The sequence below is a fragment of the Triticum aestivum genome, chromosome 6A, assembly GCF_018294505.1.
Source record: "Triticum aestivum cultivar Chinese Spring chromosome 6A, IWGSC CS RefSeq v2.1, whole genome shotgun sequence".
NCBI lineage: Eukaryota > Viridiplantae > Streptophyta > Magnoliopsida > Poales > Poaceae > Triticum > Triticum aestivum.
In genome coordinates this window covers 222,920,848-222,928,163 of record NC_057809.1, presented here as the reverse complement: position 1 = coordinate 222,928,163, position 7,316 = coordinate 222,920,848, and positions in this window count along the sequence as shown.

Genomic DNA, 7,316 nt, shown 5'->3' with positions numbered 1-7,316 from the left:
CTCGAGGTTTGGTTTTAGTTGTACGGAGCGCTCATCTGAGTGTGCCCTGAGAAAGAGATATGTGCAGCTCCTATCGGGATTTGTCGGCACATTCGGGCGGTGTTGCTGGACTTGTTATAACCTGTCGAATCATCTTGTTGTACCGAGATACCGAGTATGATCGGTGTGTCTTGGGTGGAGGTCTATTCCTTCGTTGACCGTGAGAGCTTGTTATGGGCTAAGTTGGGACCCCCCTGCAGGGTTTGATCTTTCGAAAGCCGTGCCCGCGGTTATGGGCGGATGGGAATTTTTTAATGTCCGGTTGTAGATCACTTGAACTAAACTTAATTAAAATGAATCAACCGTGTGTGTTACCGTGATGGCCCCTTCTCGGCGGAGTCCGGGAAGTGGACACGGTGTTGGAGTCATGCTTGCGCAGGATGTTCCTTTAGCTTCTCGCTCGTGCTTCGCCTTCTCTTCTCGCTCTCTTTTGCGTATAAGTTAGCCACCACATATGCTAGTCGCTTGCTGCAGCTCCACATATATTTGCCTTGTCCATTCCTATGAGCTTAAATAGTCTTGATCGCGTGGGTGTGAGATTGCTGAGTCCCTGTGGCTCACAGATACTACAACTCCAGATGCAGGTCCAGGTGTTTCTGCTCCAGTTGACGATTACGAGCTTCAGTGGGAGTTCGACGAGGACTCTCAGCGATACTATGTTTCCTTTCCCGATGATCAGTAGTGGTGCCTAGTTGGGGTTATCGATTCAGGACCTTGTCGCATGTTGGGGGTCTTTTCTATTTTGGCGCCGTAGTCGGGCCATGAGTGCTTGTTTGATGGATGTTATTTATGTACTCTGATGTGACGTGGCGAGTGTAAGCCAACTATGTTATCTCCCCCTTTTATTATATATTACATGGGATGTTGTAATGATTGCCTGACTTGCGACATTGCTTTCAATGCGGTTATGCCTCTAAGTCGTGCCTCGACACGTGGGAGCTATAGCCGCATCGAGGGCGTTACAGTGTCCCCTTATTGCGGGATTCTCATCAATGCGGGCATGGGTAACTCAACTGTGCCATTTATACAACCCTAGGGAACAGGCGAATCCTAAGGCGAGTGAGGAGGTGTTTAATATTTGCTGCCTTTATAAGGGGATAAGGATTCGCCCTCTTCCTCTCCTCACGCTCTCTCTCTTCCTCTGCCTTGCCGATCTCAAGCTCTAGTGCCCAAGTTCTCATCTCCTTTCCACTCAAGCAATCATGTCTGGATCCGGTGGTCAGGGCAAGTGGATGTTCTCCTCCGTCAAGGAGGAGGACATTACTAAGCTCCGGGCAGCCCTATATTTGGCGAAGGAGATTGCCCATTTCTTCCGCAGGCTAGGGTTTCCACTCCACCCTTTTTTCCACGGGCTGATGTACTATTATGGGATAGATTTCCATGATCTGTCCCCGAATTCCTTCCTCAACATCTCAGTGTTTATCGTCGTGTGCGAGGCCTTCCTCCGCATCCATCCCCACTCCAGGCTGTGGCTCAAAGTCTTCGACGTGAAGCCGAAGGTGGTGGATGGCCAGCACGCGGAGTGCGGAGGGTCCATGGTGAGCAAACTATCCAACGTCTCCTGGCCCAAAGGCACCTTTATGGAGACAGTAAAGGAATGGTAGAAGCAGTGGTTCTACATCACAGAACCTCGCGGCACCACCTGGGCCGCAGCTGCCGAATTCCGATCCAGTGCTCCCATGCGACTCACCTCCTGGGTCGAGAAGAGTTCGGACTGGTGTTCACCTGACGAGCTGATAGCGCTGCAGACGCGCGTTCAAAGCATGGTGACCAAGGACATCAAGCTCGTTGACGTTATCCAGGTGATGCTAGTCCACCGGATTCTTCCGTGCCAGCGCCGAAGCCACCCTTTATGGGAGTTCAATCCGAAGAAGCACTAGACCCTGAAAAGGCTCTTCGAGACTTCTCACAAAGGGGCCTGTAAGTTCCTCTTTAAGGGAAACGAGAAGCCACTGGCCACGGACTCAGACCGTGGTCACAATTGTAAACACCCCGCCAGCGAGGTATGTTACTTTTGACATATTCCCAACTTAAATGTTTTGAGGATGACGTCTGAGGTCTTAGTATTGCCCCCTTAGGACCTGGTGGAGAGGGCGAAGCGGATCCAGTGTCCGGCTCCGTTGCCCGAAGAACCAGTCATCCTGCGCCTGGCGAAGATGCTGGTGTCGGTGCCATATACGGCGCCGGAGAAGAAGGCCAAGGGGGCCAAGAGTGGCCCCCGTTGCAAGGGTACCTCGGACGCGACGTCCGAAGATGACGAGGTCCATTCCTCTGTCCCTGAGGACAATGATGAGGAAGAGGAGGAGGAGGAGGAAAACAACCCTCCTCTCGAGGAGAAGAAGAAGAAGAGGGTGGCCTCGACACATCTGGAGGCGAAAGCGCCCAAAAAGGGGAAGGGCGCCCCAGCGGTCAACACCGCGTGGGACGTTGACAGTAGTCTGTAACATCGCCCCCGTACTAGGTCCCAGGCCACATCGTAAGTGACATGGCCTATTTATGTGCACATCCAGCCCTTTCTTTTTATTAGTCTATCATGGTTAATCCACACTATTTCAGTACGGCCCGTGACCTTATCCAGCGATCGTCATCTGGAGGTTCGTTGGCTCCGTCGGATATGGAGAGAATGTCTCCACCGCCTGCTTACTCCGCTGGGGCCAGGGACAACACCAAAGTGTTATCCCGGAGGACCGCTCCGAAGGGAGGAGCCTAGGAGGTTGTCCGGGAGGCGCCACAAGGCGGGACCTCCACTGCCAGACACATGGGGGAGCCAGTCCCCATGAAGACTGGCAAAGAGGGCCGTATCTAGTTCGTCCCTCAGCCGAATATGATTCCGGAGACCCATATGGCTCCGGAGTCGGGCAAGCAGCCCCCCTTGAAGGAGGGGGGTGCGTCGCCTCCACCGGTGGCTCCTGTCCATCCAGGAGTGACAGATGACTTGATGGGGGCGCTACGAAGCACCTCTGTCGTGGACGAGCACCGTATCCTTATGGGTGCGGTGATCGAGAAGGTTTAGTCTGCCAAGAGCGGACTGAATGAAGCCTGCAGTAGCCTGTTAACAGGTTTCGAGGTAAGAAAGAGAAAAAACTCGTATAGTCTGTAGCCCCAAAGACGCTGTCTGGTGATCGGCGAGGAGAACCGAACAGGGGATCAATCCTTAATTATAAGAGGCTGACTGGATATGTATCGAAAAGCAGGCATCCCTGTTGGCCGCGACTTCACATACTGCCGAGGTCTTCGAGCTGAAGCGGAGGCTGGAGCGGACCGAGAACGAGCTCGGCGAGGTTAAGGTTCGGCTTCATGAGAAGCGAGGTGAGGAACGACTTGCTATATGGTCGGGAAAGGATAAGCGTTGTGTATTGACAGCGGTACTGTGATATGTGCAGAAGCTGCGACCGAGGTCGAGGCCCTGAGGAAGGCCCTGGGCAAGGCTGAGGAACAGGCTATCCAGCAGCAAGCCGCCCGTAAGAAGCTAAAGTCCCGGATCAAAGAAGTCCACCAGGAGCTCCAGGATGCGGTGAAAAAATGCGAGGCCTTGGAGCGTGATGCGTCGGTTCGAGGGACCGAATTCGCCAAGGCTTGTCAGAGCGTGGAGACCGCACGGAATGAGGCCTAGGCCGCCCTCCAGGAGATCCAGGAGGCCAAGAAGATCACGGCTGGTAAGGCATTTAAGATGCAAAGCAATTATGCGGAGAAGCAGTACCTTTTACTAACCCGGGTTCGGAGTTCCCCAGGGGCTTTTGCGGCTTTGCCACGCAGTGTATCAGACGCCGTGGAGTTCTATCGAGCCAAAGGAGGGGATTCTTTGGAGAGGCTCTTTTGGTCGCAGTATGCGGCACCAGAGCATCCCGTGTCCTTCACCGATCAGCTAAAACAGCTGGTGGAGCTGCATAGGGTGACCGAACTAGCCATTAAGGATTTGATAATCCGGCTGTGGCCAGCCGAAGCTATGCCCAGCAGCTACTTCGGACTCGTGAGGCGGATGGTGAACACTTGTCCTCGGCTGGACGTTATCAAGCGCTCCGTCTGTATTGAAGGTGCCCGTATGGCCTTCGCTTGCTGCAAGATGTGGCGGGCGAAGATGAACGCCGTTGAAGTCGCCAGCGGGCCACCGGAGGGCAAGGAGCACCGCACACCCGAGTGATATTTCAAGGATGTCGTAGAAGGGTCTCGACTTGTAGCGGCGCAATGTTCACAGAATATTGTATTTGAATAAATGTATTTATGTTGCCTTTGTCTTGTATTATGGGAACAAAGCCAGTTTTTGTAAAGTAATTTTATTATTCTTTGAATTGTTTCCTTCTGTACGGCCATGTTGTGTGTAATCTGAGGGTTGGCCAGTCATCGGTTTCTGCCCTCATGTAGATAGTACGGAGGTGTTCGGGATGGAATCTAAACAATCTTGATCCAATTACATGATCCTTGAAGGAGTTATTTAGCGCAACGAACAAGGCAATCAGACTTTATGGCTTTAACACACTCACTTAGCTATAGGAGTTTTATAATAAAGCATGGGCGCAGCCCCTGCTTTAAGCCAGAGTACTGTCAGCATCTGATCGGGAAGTGGCGATCTCTCGTGTAGCGTGTAAAAAATCTCCAACGATTTGTAACCCTCGAGTAGCTGAATGACTCTCGCCACATCATGATAGTCAGTTTTCGGCTTTCTCTACTAAGGTGCTCGTCTGGTCAAAGCCAGGGCACAATCGCAGTAGTTCTCCCTTTACTACCGTAGCCGATGGAGCGGATCGTAGGGTAGCAAGCACATGATCCGGGCAACCCAACTATTGACCAAAGACATGATTCGGAGCAAATGCATATAATGCTAAATTCGGGGTGCCGAACTTATAAATAAGAAGTGTTCGGACTGTGCTGTCGTATTGTGGGGCGACAGGTAGCCCCTGGCGAATATGAAATGTAAAAGAGTGTCGATACGGCAAATAGGAAGATTGAAATAAAACGAAGCAAGAAGCTAAAACCATAGAAACTGGGCCACAAACCATTTTATTATAACCGGATGGATACGTTAAGGTGTATCTTGTACAGATGGTGCGAGAAGTATCCGGCCATTTAACATGACGAAATCAATAGGGCGCAGCGTGCGGGTCCTGAGAAATAAGTATGAATACCGTCAAGAAGAACGTATAAAGGTTACCCTACGCACTTGTGTTGCTTGCCTCTGTTGTATTTCAGTCCTTCTAAAGTACTTGACACCAGGCCCGCGGAAAAAAGGTGCCTGAAACAAGAAAAAGAAGTAAAAGTATGTGTGTCCGGGATCGGTCTAGCCGAATTGTAGACCCCGGGTTATCTCGTGCCTCCGTCGATGTCCATGGAATTTTGAGTGCGTAGTTGTGTACGCGTGGTACAAATGCCACTACCTCATTGGGGCTGGGACGGAGGTCCAATTGCTAGTCGATCTCTTGACGAGCCGCGCTGTCCTGTTGCAGTGTAGTCCGGACCCTCTTGATGGTGTCTAGGGGCTCGACAGCTGGGTTATAATGCTGCTTGAGAAGGCCACTCTATACTTCTGCTACTAGGGCGGTGGTGTGCTCCTCTGTTCGGAGGGAGCGCTCCATATTTCCATTGACTGTTATGACGCCGCGTGGACCGGGCATCTTGAGTTTGAGATAAGCATAGTGTGGCACTGTGTTAAATCTAGCAAAGGCGGTTCGTCCGAGTAGTGCGTGGTAGCCGCTACGGAAGGGGACGATATCGAAGATTAACTCTTCGCTTCGGAAGTTATCCGGATAACCGAAGAGCACCTCCTGCGTGATTGAGCCCATACAACGAGCCTCTACACCTGGTATGACTCATTTGAAGGTAGTCTTTGTTGGTTTGATTCGTGAGGGATCAATGCCCATCTTCCATACTGTATCCTGGTACAACAGGTTGAGGCTGCTTCCACCATCCATCAGGACTCGTGTTATCTGTCGATGATTGGGTCAAGGACCAGTGTGGCCGAACCGCCGTGGTGGATACTAGTCGGATGATCTCATCGATCGAAGGTGATCGGAAATGACGACCATGGATTGAACTTTGGGGCGACTGGCTCTACCGCGTAGACGTCCCTGAGTGCTCTTTGCGCTCCTGTCTGGGGATGTGTGTGGCGTATATTGAAGGAAATATGCCCTAGAGGCAATAATAAAGTTATTATTTATTTCCTTATTTCATGATAAATGTTTATTATTCATGCTAGAATTGTATTAACCGGAAACATAATACATGTGTGAATACATAGACAAACAGAGTGTCACTAGTATGCCTCTACTTGACTAGCTCATTAATCAAAGATGGTTATGTTTCCTAACCATGAACAATGAGTTGTTATTTGATTAACGAGGTCACATCATTAGTTGAATGATCTGATTGACATGACCCATTCCATTAGCTTAGCACACGATCGTTTAGTATGTTGCTATTGCTTTCTTCATGACTTATACATGTTCCTATGACTATGAGATTATGCAACTCCCGTTTGCCGGAGGAACACTTTGGGTGCTACCAAACGTCACAACGTAACTGGGTGATTATAAAGGAGCATTACAGGTGTCTCCAAAGGTAGATGTTGGGTTGGCGTATTTCGAGATTAGGATTTGTCACTCCGATTGTCGGAGAGGTATCTCCGGGCCCTCTCGGTAATGCACATCACATAAGCCTTGCAAGCATTGCAACTAAGATGTTAGTTGTGAGATGATGTATTACGGAACGAGTAAAGAGACTTGCCGGTAACGAGATTGAACTAGGTATTGGATGCCGACGATCGAATCTCGGGCAAGTAACATACCGATGACAAAGGGAACAACGTATGTTGTTATGCGGTCTGACCGATAAAGATCTTCGTAGAATATGTAGGAGCCAATATGGGCATCCAGGTCCCGCTATTGGTTATTGACCGGAGACGTGTCTCGGTCATGTCTACATTGTTCTCGAACCCGTAGGGTCCGCACGCTTAAGGTTTCGATGACAGTTATATTATGAGTTTATGAGTTTTGATGTACCGAAGGAGTTCGGAGTCCCGGATGAGATCGGAGACATGACAAGGAGTCTCGAAATGGTCGAGACGTAAAGATCGATATATTGGACGACTATATTCGGACATCGGAAAGGTTCCGAATGATTCGGGTATTTTTCGGAGTACCGGGTAGTTACGGGAGAAGTAATGGGCCTTGATGGGCTTTAGTGGGAAGAGGAAAAAGGCTGCTGCGCCCCCCCTCCCCTTTGGTCCGAATTGGACTAGGGAAAAGGGGGCCGGCCACCTCTCCTTCTCCTCCTATTCCTTCTCC